Source organism: Toxorhynchites rutilus, chromosome 2 (assembly GCF_029784135.1).
Source record: "Toxorhynchites rutilus septentrionalis strain SRP chromosome 2, ASM2978413v1, whole genome shotgun sequence".
Taxonomy (NCBI): domain Eukaryota; kingdom Metazoa; phylum Arthropoda; class Insecta; order Diptera; family Culicidae; genus Toxorhynchites; species Toxorhynchites rutilus.
The window spans coordinates 171038933-171051368 of NC_073745.1; the positions used below are offsets into that span (position 1 = coordinate 171038933).

The window sequence follows — 12436 nt, forward strand, 5'->3', positions numbered from 1 at the left end:
TCAATAGTTGTCTTATTCTTGTTAGGAAATAAGATGAGCGTTTATCAACTTTCATTGAGCGGATTGCCTCTATTGAGCTGAGACTGTCTGAAAAAATAAAATAATGGTCGATGGGCAGTGTTTCAATGATCCCTAGAGCATAGTATATCGCACCCATTTCTGCGACATACACGGAACAAGGATCTTTGAGTTTGAAAGAGGCACTGGAATTTTCATTGAAGATGCCGAAGCCAGTGGACCCGTTTATGTATGAACCGTCAGTAAAGAACATTTTATCAGATCCAACTTTCCCATATTTTTCCGAAAATATCGACGGAATAACATTGGAGCGTAGGTGATCTGGTTTTCCATGGATTTTTTGTCGCATGGACAGATCAAAAATGACAGAGGAATTGCAAAAGTATGGGAAGCAAACTTGGTTGGAGATGCCTGGTGAAGGGTGCACGTCGTGGGTAAGGTACTCATGGTATAAAGACATAAAACTTGACTGAGGAGTCAGCTGGAGTAGATTTTCGAAGTTATCAATCACCAATGGATTCATGATCTTGCAACGGATGAGAAATCTGTAGGATAATTCTGTGAACCGAAGAGTAAGCGGGGGTACTCCTGCCAAAACTTCGAGACTCATCGTATGTGTCGAATGCAAACACCCCATGGCTATACGCAAGCAACGATATTGTATCCTCTCCAGCTTGAGAATATGAATCCTGGCAGCTGATCGGAAGCAAAAACTGCCATATTCTAACACTGACAATATCGTTGTTTTGTACAACTGAATGAGGTCTCCTGGATGGGCACCCCACCATGTTCCGGTTATTGTTTGGAGAAAATTGATTCTTTGCTGGCATTTCTGTTTCAAATACGCAATGTGTCTCCCCCAGGTACATTTAGAATCAAAATATACACCCAGGTATTTGAAAAACATAGAGTGTTGGATCGTTTTGCCGGATAGGTAAAGCTGGAATTGGGCGGGTTCGTGCTTCCTAGAAAAAACGACCATTTCAGTTTTCTCCGTAGAGAATTCGATACCCAGCTTGAGGGCCCACGTGAACAGATTGTTCAGGGTATATTGCAACGACTTTTGCAGAGCGACGGGATTAGTACCCGTGATGGAAATAACTCCATCGTCTGCAAGTTGTCTCAGCGTGCAGTCTCTAGTGAGACAATCATCCATATCATTGACGTAAAATCTGTACAAGCGGGAGCTTAGGCAGGAGCCTTGCGGTAGGCCCATAAAACTGTAACGAGAAGATTTTGAGTTGCCATGAGAGAAATTCATGTGCTTTTCTGACAGTAAATTGTACAGGAAATTATTCAGAATTGGTGAAAGTCCACGATTATGAAGCTTCTCTGAGAGAATTTCCATGGAAACTGAATCAAATGCACCTTTGATATCGAGAAAAACGGAAGTCATTTGTTCTTTGCGAGCAAATGCGATTTGGATTTCAGAAGATAGCAGCGCGAGACAATCATTTGTCCCTTTACCTCGGCGGAAGCCAAACTGCGTATTTGATAGCAAATTGTTCGTTTCGACCCACTTGTCCAAACGAAGTAGAATCATTTTCTCTAACAATTTGCGAATACAGGATAACATTGCAATCGGCCTATACGAGTTGTGATCGCAAGCCGGCTTGTTGGGTTTCCGTATGGCTATCACTCTCACTTGTCTCCAGTCATGCGGGACAATATTCAGCTCCAGAAACTTGTTGAACAAGTTCAGCAAACGCTGTTTTGCCAAGTCGGGAAGATTCTTCAATAAGTTGAATTTAATCTTGTCCGACCCCGGAGCTGAATTGTTACATGAGAGGAGGGCAATTGAGAATTCCACCATCGAAAAATTCTCATAATCGCATTGGAGCGGAATATCGCGTACGACGCTTTGTGCAGGAACAGAATCGGGACAAACCTTCCTTGCAAATTTGAAAATCCAACGGTCAGAGTATTCCTCACTTTCATTGGTATGGTTCCAGCCACGCATTCTCCTAGCCGTATTCCAAAGAGTACTCATAGCGGTCTCCCTTGACAAACCATTGACGAATTTCCGCCAATATCCACGCTTTTTTGCTTTAATTTTTTTTTTTTTTGGCAGACTTATCTCACTTCTTAACTAGGCGAACCTAGCCAGAATTTTCACCTGCCCCCGGGCTTCTGAATGCCAAAGGGGGACTAGGCTCTGCGGAATGCACGTATCTGCATGCTCGTGCTGTTTTAGTCCTGACCAAGGAATTGTCGGACAATCGCGCAGGTGCTAAGGATGACCGACTTTTGGATGCCGGCCAATTCCTTCTCGATGTTCAACACCTTTAGCGCTTCCAGAAGTGTCTTCGGGATAATTCCAGTTCCAGAGAGAACGACTGGAACAATTCTTGGGACCTCCCTTAGCCCCCACAGTTCCTTGAGCTCCACGGCCAATGGTCGGTACTTGCAGATTTTGCGACCGTGGGTCTCCTCCAGATTCTGGTTCAGTGGAATAGCGACATCGATGATGGTGACTTTGCGGTCGCTCTTGTCGTAAACCATTATATCTGGGCGGTTGTGGTGGATCGAGAGGTCGGTCAGAACAGTGCGATCCCAGTACAGCTTGAAACGGTCATTTTCCAGGACAGGTGCAGGCAGGTACCGGTAGTTTGGTACGTTGTCTTCCAGTAGAGCACATTGGAGCGCCAGTTGTCGATGAACAATACGGGCCACGTTGTTGTGGCGCTCGGTGTAGGCTGCGTTGGCCAAAACGGGACAGCCTCCCATAATGTGCTCTATGTTTTCACCTGGTTGATGGCACATCCGGCAAATGTCATCAACGTCTTGATGCCAGACGTACCGCCTGCAGTTTCTCGTCGGCATTATCCTGTCCTGGATGGCTATCATGTCGGCTTCTACTACTGAAGAGAGTTCACCACGCGTTAGCCACAGATTAGATGCGGCCTTGTCGACGTGTGGCCGGTCCAGTTGATGGGGGTGGGCACCATGCACTGCCTTCTGCTTCCAAGCTGCAATCTTCTCCTCCACTGTCTGCAGATTGCAGTTGAGTTGGTACTCCGCTTGCGCCAAGTGCAGAGCGCTGTATCCTCTGTCGGCGGCGCAGACAGCCCGGTATAGCGCGTTTTGGTTGGCGCGTTCTGCGAAGTACTCGCGCAGTTGTCGTACCTGGGCAACACACAGTGCAGAAATGTCGACGATTCCAAGTCCCCCTTCTTTGCGTGGTAGTGAAACTCTCTCCAGTGCCGATTGAGGATGGTGCATTCCGGCCTCTTTGAATGCTTTCCTCATCCTCCTCTCAAGGTCCTCTAGGTTAGTTTTGCTCCATTTGACTACACCAAAACTGAAGGTCAGCAGGGGAACCGCGAATGTGTTGATCGCGCGTACCTTGTTCCCCGCGTTGAGGAAAGTCCTCAGGACACAGTTCACTCGACTCAAGAACTTGTCTCGCAGCTCCGTCTTGATGTCGGAGTGGCGAATCCCGGTGAGCTGTCGGAATCCAAGATATTTATAGGATTCGCCACGAACCATGTCTCTTATAAACTCGCCGTCATAGACCTCGTAGCCTCCGGATTCGGTAAGTTGTCCTTTCAGCAGGTGGACACAGCGACACTTGTCGAGGCCGAACTCCATACAGATGTCCCTGCTTATGTCTTCGACAACCCGGATAGCTACACCTAGACGCTGACGTGAATCAGCGTAGACCTTGAGATCGTCCATGTAAAAGGTATGGGTCACTTCTTCGTGGGCGCCGTCGCCTTACCTTATTTTATAGCCATGACCGTTTCTATTGAGCGTCCTACTGAGGGGGTTCAGTGCCAGACAAAACCAAAGCGGGCTGAAAGAGTCGCCTTGGAATATCCCCCTCTTTATCTGCAGCGTTCTAGACTGCAACACATTTTCCCCATCACTAAGGTGCAGAGACGTGCTCCACTGCCTCATCGCATGCTGCAGGAACCTAACAACGACGGGATCAATTTTGTAGAGCTCCAATACCCGGACGAGAAACGAGTGAGGTATGGAGTCATAAGCCTTCCTGTAATCGATATAGGCCATGCTTAGGTTCCGCTGATTATAAACCGCCTGGCCGACTATGGTTGCGTCGATGATGGCCTGGTCTTTGCAGCCATGCGTATTTTTTCTGCATCCTTTCTGCTCTTCTGCGATGATATGGTGTTGTTCGCAGTGGGCAGAAACTTTGGCGGTTATGATGCTGCTTAATATCTTGTACAGACTCGATAGGCACGTTATCGGCCTGTACTTTGATGGGTTCAATGTGTTGCTGTCTTTCGGGAGGAGGAATGTGACGCCACGGGTGGCGAATTCAGGGAGGTTGTGTGGGTCACGTAGCACCTTGTTGAAGCACGTAGCACCTTGTTGTTCGCGTGCCCCACTCGCGAATGAATTGCTCAGCCGTACTGAACTTCGTCTCGACACATCGCTTGCTCTGCTTGTTCTGGAGCTTAGTTCTCTCTGCACCTGCTGCTTGATCTCGTCGACTTGCGTTTGGGAGAGCATATTGTTGCGTACAATCGCTCTACGCCTCGCGTTCATCGCGTTTTGGTCAAGCCTCCCGACGAACTCTGGATACGCTTCCTCGAACATTGCGAGTATTCGAGGGCGACCGCTCATGTCCGTCTCCAAAGCAGTGCAGATGTAATAGGCGCGGATCACGAATTCATTCATTTCATGTGTCCACATGATCCGTCGCCTAGTAGTACCCACAAGTGTGGACGACTGTCGTCTGACAGTCGCAACACGCCTCGTAGGCGCAGCGTTTCGTTGGTGATGTCGATGGCTGCTGTTTCCGTGTGGCGGTAGCTCTTCGGGTTGAACCCGGCTGGTGGCCCGCTCTTGCACATCGCCCTCCAGCCGCTGGCCGCTCGCTCTTACGCCCGTTCCAGGACCAGCTCCAGTTCGGGGACCCTCCTCGGGCGATCGCATTCTGAGTATTCTTCGTGAACGTAGCTCCATTTTCTGGGTGTATCTCCTTTGCCCGGGAGACAGCGGGTTGGCAAGGCCTCCATGACCCGGGAGGCCTTCCCCGGGAGAGATATAGCGCTCTGACTCGCTCGCACCCCCTCACTTAGCCACTTTCGACACCCGTTCTCGGAGCCAAGACCAGGTGTGTGTTTCCAGTTCACGCCCGATCTAAAAATGTCGTCATATGATCTTCGTGGAGGCGTGAGATAGGAACATTTGAGACCAACAGGTAGGCTCCTACCCTAGTGTTGATCCCCATTTGAGAACCGAAACAGCAATATTCTTCCACACAAGGGGCCAGTTAATTGCAGGATTTGCTATTTCCACTTTCGGTTTTGCTGTACGTTCTATGAAGAAACGATGGATGAGATTGGCGGAAGGCTGCTCTCGGATTTGGAAGGGGAAATTTGGATGATGATTTAGGATAAGCTTTAGGCAAGGAAGGTCTGAGGGGGGGACGGTTGTTTGGGAGAGGAAGGAATTGTAATAGGGAAGGGAGCTCATTTCGTGTATGTGCCGATTGATTAACAGCGCCTTACACTTCATCGCTGGCAATTGAAGGTTGAGACCGCCATCCTCCTGTCTTCGCGCTAGCTGCTCCATTGGGATGGTTGCACACGCACCACGGAAAAGAAAGCGTCGCATAATGGTTGTCAGTTTTGCCACGTGTGCTGCCATTGTAGACAGATTTGCTGCCATGTACCATGTCCGTGATGAGATAAAAACGTTCAACAGTGTTACCTTCTGGTGTAGTGATAAGCTTCTTGAAGAGTGCAACCATACTAGACGCGAAAAATTGGTCACGAGTATGTCCCAATTTGTTTTCACCATACCTCGGACCGAGTTGGTGAAGATTATCCCAAGAATTTTGATGGAACCTCCCGTGCGAAGCCACGGTGCAGTGATTGGATCATTCACACATCCGACGTCAATTGCGGTGGTTTCATCTTCATTCAAGCGTGCCCCTGCTATTCTCTCAAAACGCTGGAACAAGCCTCGCATCGCATCAAGCTTTTCGGCACTCGATACAATGGCACTGATGTCATCTGCGTAAGCGATAATTAAATCTGCCCCACACACTTGCTCTAATCGCAGAAGAAGTGGGTGAAGATAGAGCACGAAGAGATGCATCGAGAGAGGGTCCCCTTGTCGGACAGAACGTTGGATTTGGATTGGAGCGGAGAGGTGCCCGTTGATGAGCAAGCGAGAGGAAGAGGCTGCTGCTACACGGGAAAGCAAATTCACCAGTTCTGGGTTGAAACCCAAATCTCGCATCGTAGTAAATAAAAAGCGATGATCCACACGATCGAAAGCATGATCGAGATCAAACGAGATCAGCTTGCCTTTTTGTCTGCCCGCCTTCAGCTGTGCAATTCTGTCCTTCAATGCTAACGTTGCTTGGAAAATGTTGTGCTCGCCGTTCGAGCATTTTTGTGAGCGAGTCAAAACACTATGAGCTCGAAGCACATTTTCAAGTCGCTGCTTCAAAACACGCGACAAAATTTTGTAGTCATAGTTGACTAGACTAATTGGGCGGTAGGAACGTGCGCTGTCCCCCGAATCTCGTTTCTTCACCAGCACGATCACCCCATCGACGAAATGGGATGGAAAATTTGACCTGATAGCGTCATTCATAACCAGGTTAAGCTCACGATGTATCACATCGAAAGTTCGCAGAAAAAACTCTTTTGGTAGTCCGTCGGGTCCTGGAGACTTTTTCGATGCGCTTGTGCGGATAGCAAAAAGTATTTCTGCCGTAGTGATTTCATACATACAAGCTTCGTTTGCATCATCCTGCTCGGGAATGATTCTCTCACACTGGAAAGGTCCCCATTCTCCCTCTTCTACATTGCCGGGCGCGTATAGATTACTGAAATACTCGACCATATGGTTCTGTATAGCAGCAGAATCATCGATGATTTCATCTCTCTCATTTCGCAGACGCTCGATGGTTGTTTTTCGTCGCACTCGCTCGCCCAGCTGATAAGTCGATAGCGGCTCACCAGCAACGAAGGTTTCGTTGATTCGCACGAACATTTCGGAGAACGCTCGCTGGTGTGTCAACATCTTTGCTTTTATTCGATTGATGGTGGTGAGCATGGCAGGGTTGTTTTGGTAGCCATCGTACGCATTCCGTAGTAACTGAAAGAGACGATGTTGTTCACGATGGAAGTTATCGAATGCTGTTTTGGACTTCCATCGGAAAAAAGACTTTATTTTAGGCTTTGTGCACGATAGCCACCATTCCATCCACGACCGATAGTTTCGTCGTTGACGAGTCCAAAACTGCCACCGTATTTGGAACTCGTTAATATTTTCAGCGGTCAGTAGATGCGGACGGAGAGACCAAAATCCACGACCATGTGCTCTGTCGGGGAGAGGAAGGCAAATTCTCATGGTGACGGCCTTATGATCCGAAAAACAGCACACATGTACAGCTGTTGATCTCAGCTGTTCTCGGAGACCGTTGCTCACGTAGAAACGATCGAGCCTAGACGAAGAGTTGTGTGTGATGTAAGTATACTAGATCTCTCGTGAACGAAGTCGTTGCCACACATCATGCAGATGTAACTGCTGAACGGTGGCTAGAAGAGCGGGACTCGAGTTTTGCCCCGTCGCATCGCATTGACGAATCACGCAGTTGAAATCGCCACCTAAGACGACGTGGTCGGTCCGATGACGAAGGTAATAGGCAATGCTGTTGTTGAAGAACCGCTCTCTTTCAGCACGGAGAACGGAACCTGATGGGGCATACACATTACAGAGCGTTGTGTTGTGGACACGGAGGGCGAGTAATCTTCCGTCTAGACTCTTCTCTACATGTGACAATTTGATGTGTTGTTTTAAAGCGATTGCCGTTCCTCTCCTTGAGTGGTCGACATTACAGACAACGTTGTAGCCAGGCAAGACTAACTGCTCGTTCTCTACCTCCTGCAAAAACACAATATCCAACTCCATTGTGTGAACAAACGTGCGAAGGGCGTTTAGCTTGGTTTGGTTGGTGATGGTATTTATATTGATCGTCCCGATGTTACAACTGACGTACTCCATTTTATTGGATTTCTTCGACGGAGATTCTAACTTGTACGTGTTCGGTGAAGATGACGTCTTCTCCGTAGTGACGCATTTTCTTGCCTGGTGGTTGTCTACGCGAGCGTCGGCTGCCATTCGAGCCTTGGGAAGCTTATGAATTGTCTGTTTCGTTGCCATCGGGTCTACGATGCGACGTGGTGGCGTTCGGGAATGAGATGGGCGATAGCTGGATTACAGCTTGTGTTGCGGATGGTATCGTTGTTGAAGGTGTAGCGGGGGGTGGCATCGTGTTATTTTGTTGTTGTACTGCGGTTTTTGTCCCACTCATTTCAGAGAAATTTGGCTTCAGACGCGTGTTGTCGTAGTGACCGACAGTGAGCGGACTCTTTGTCAAACGTTTTGATGAAGCTGACGATGGTTTACGAAGATTCGTTGGTTTGGTGTGTTGAGGTTTTGTCGGGTTGCCCTTCGTTACGCTAGCGTATGATTGGTCTGCTGCGAGCTTCTGCACCAGCAGTTTCTTGTTTTGTACACATGGAATGCCAATGTGTACAAACTCATGGCAGTGTAGGCACGTTTGCCGTTGCCCCTTATATTTCACCGCAGTCTCTTCTCCCTGGATTGTCACGAGAGAAGGAATGTTTTTCGTAATCACCATCCGAACAATACGAACCCCGGTTTTAATACCACCGAAGTCGCTGTATCGGTCATCCCACAGTAGGTCACGAATACTGACGACTTCGCCGTACTCGGTGAGAAAATCAGCAATCTGATCATTGGTGACGCTCTCGGGTAGCTCAAGCAAATTTACCTCTACCGCACCGTCCTCCATCGTAACTCGTAGTTTGTATGATTTCCCTTCAAACACGAACTCGTGCTTGTTGTCGTGCTGCTCCACTATTTGTTCAGCAAGTTGGAGGTTGTTGACCTTGACGAAGGTACATGCAAGCCGTCTGCTTGGCTGAAGTTGCAGAACATTCTCACGTGTAAGTCCGAGTTCTTTTCCAACGAACTTATGGATCTCGTCATGAGAAAGCAATTTCGGAAATTGCGAGTAGTCGACGCGAAACGTATTTTCGCGACGCGGCATCACGGAAAGTGCCGTCGCGGATATCGTAGATGAAAGAAACCAACAACGTATCAAATAGTCTGTGAACGACTTCCAAAATCTTCTCGTCTGATAAAATCGACTTATCGACTCGGAAGTTGAGCGCTAACTGACGCTTTTTTGCTTTAATCAGACCTTTTAGTTTGGCTTCTAGAGCTTGGTACTTTCGAAACCATTCCACTGATCCAGTTTTCCTGAATTTTTTGAAAGCGGATGATTTTTCAAGGTAGACCTTTGAACACTCCTTGTCCCACCAAAGTGATGGAGGACGACGTCGGAAAGTGGTAGCCGGTACACGTTTCTTTTGAGCTTGAAGTGCGCTATCGTAAATCAAACTTGATATAAAATTATACTCTTCAAGGGGAGGAAGTTCATGCATCGAAATGATTGCTTCAGATATTAATTCTGCAAATTTTCTCCAGTCAATATTCTTCGTGAGGTCATACGCAATATCGACTGACTCACTAGATTTTGATTCATTGGCGATCGATAAAATTATTGGTAGGTGATCACTACCGTGGGGATCTTGGATTACCTTCCATGTGCAATCCAGGGATAATGAAGAAGAGCAGAGAGATATGTCTAGCATGCTTGCCCGTGCAGGAGGGTTGGCTATCCTAGTTGCTTCCCCAGTATTTAAAACTGTCATGTTGAAGTTGTCGCACAGATCATAAATCAACGTGGCACGGTTGTCATCGTAGAGTGACCCCCATGCTGTTCCATGGGAGTTGAAGTCACCTAAGATTAACCGCGGCTCCGGCAATGCCTCGATAATATCAAAGAACTGATGGCGGCCTACAGTAGTCCTGGGAGGAATATATATCGAAGCAATGCAGAGTTCTTTGCCATTGATTTGTATCTGGCAAGCGACAACTTCAATGCCTGTAATCGATGGGATAGTGACTCTATAGAAGGAGTGACGTTTTTTGATCCCCAATAGTACGCCACCAAACGAGTCGTTACGATCTAGGCGAATAATGTTGAAATCGTGAAAATTCAGCTCGTCGGCTGAACAAAGCCATGTTTCACAGAGAGAAAATACATCACAGTTAGAACTGTGAACTAAAAATTTAAATTGGTCTAGTTTAGGGATGATGCTTCTGCAATTCCACTGTATGACAGTGGTCAAATCCTTGACCTCTTGCGCTGAATTAGGCATCGAGGGAAATGAACGCTGCTAAAAAGCCACATTTTTCTTTCAAAAATGTTCTCACAACCGGAAGCAAACATAATACTATGCTTTTAAGAGGATCATCTATATTTAAAGCATTTAAAATGTTATCCACAAGGTCTGAAAGCGCAAGCAGGCCAGGTAGTGGCTGTTGCTTCGACCGCGAAAATGGAACAGACGTGTTCGTTGTTGTTCCGGGAAATGCTGAGGACCCCTGGTTGGTAGCATGACCACGTAAACCGGGAGGTACTTGCTTCGGCCTATTATCAGCACGTTCAGTTCGAGGCTTCATTCCAACTTGGGAAGTTTCGGTATTCTTTCTGGGGAGTGATGGAAAAGAAGTAATTTTTCTTTTCCTGATGGCACCCTGCGAATGTACCGGAAACATCCGCATTTGGGAGCGTCAGCAACAGGCTCGTCGTTCTGCAGAATGGAGTAGGGATTGTCCTGTGTCGTTGGCACTGAACTCTTAAGCATTTCTGCAAAAGTCCGCTTGGAACGTTCCTTTAAGGAACGCTTGAGTTTTTCCCCTCGTTGTTTGTACACCGGGCATTGAATAAGATCATGAGGAGTCCCGCCGCAATGAAGACACTTGTGCTCTTTCGCGCAAGGATTCTCATCATGGCTCTCTCCACAATCTGCGCAACGTTTTTTATTGCAACAATAGGCGGCCGTGTGACCGAGTTGCATACATTTGTTGCATTTCATTACCCGGGGTACAAACAATCGAACAGGTAAACGAAGTGCCCCTATTGCAACGTAATTTGGAAGGGCGGAACCCTCAAAAGTCACACGAAAAGAGTTTGTCCGATTGAGAATTCTTTTGTCATTTTTATGTGACACAGATTTCAGTCGATCGCATGCAAGAATCTTCACAGTTTTTAGTGTGGAGTTCTTGAAGCGACCGACACCGTCGATTATCTCTTTTCGGGTCAAACCCTTTTCGGTTATTACGCCGTCTATTTCGACGTTGCAACAGGGTACGTATACACGATACTCAATCGCAAAGAGGTCGCAGCGCGTTATTTTGTTCGCTTGGGTCCTGCTTGAGACGACAACTCGTAGTTTGTCTGGCCCCATCCGTGTAATTTCGGTAACGTCAGAAAAATGTTGAGTTAGTTCCTTCGAGATACGAATGACATTGAGAGGTTTGGATTTTCGTCTAAAGTACACAATGAATGGGCCTTTGGAGCCTTCAGGGTATTCTTTAGGACGAAAATCCTGTTTCTCGTCGATTTCCTCATCTTCGGAACTATCCACTTCGTAAACAGAATTTTCTACCTCAATTTCTGCTTCACCCTCCTGCTCTTCAGGAGGAGGTTCGGTATCAGAAATATTCAATTGCGTCAACGGGGGGTCCTTTCCGCCCTCAGCCATATTAGAAAAATCGGCCAACTGTTCGATATGAACAGAATATAATAATTATCAGAATGAATAAGTAAAAAAAAATATATTATAAGGTTATGCTGCGGATAATATTTATATTAATTTATTTTATTTATATAAAATTCTAAAATGAAAAAAAGTTCCAATAAAATTTCAACGGTAATGTAACCAAGAAAAAATAGACACCCCTAATGCCAACGTTTGCCGATTTGGTAAACACACAGATGAACAATGGTGTAAATCGAGCACAGATGGTAGAAGGAATGATAGGAGGACAAAAGAAAAATAAACTTATACTTGCCGCTGCTGTGTGGCGTGTGTGATAAATCTGTCTGAATTGTATCCTCTGCGTCTCGGTCGCGCACCACTTTGAGCTTCGCTCTACTCGCAAGCGCAACCGATGAAAAAAAACACAGTCTGATTCGATGTGGAAAAAAACACCTTTGTTGGATCGTTTCGAAAACCTATCCGATCTACTTGCGAGTTATCGAACGAGTTTAATTTTTGGTGAGTGTTGACCGGGAAAAATCAACAAAATGTTGTCTAAGTGGAAGGTAATCTGCTCGTTGGCGTACGATTTACTTACATTTTACAGTTATTCAATTATTTATTATTTAATGAAAAATAACATTTTATTTATTGCGATAGATGCGTTGAAATATTCCTTATCAATTGATGCAAACATCTTTCCAATCCAGTAGAAAATGTTCGAGTTATAAGCATTCGAAATCTTGCATTTTTTCCTGCATGTTCAGTGTTTATGTTTTCATTTTACCCCC

General features: G+C 46.6%; 1 protein-coding gene across 4 annotated transcripts in view; it reads left to right on the forward strand.

Moving 5' to 3' along the window:
- The window catches only part of LOC129769799 (sideroflexin-2), a 151142-nt gene that overhangs the window by 119090 nt on the left and 19616 nt on the right, over nucleotides 1–12436 (forward strand). The gene's annotated exons all lie outside the window — the stretch shown is intronic.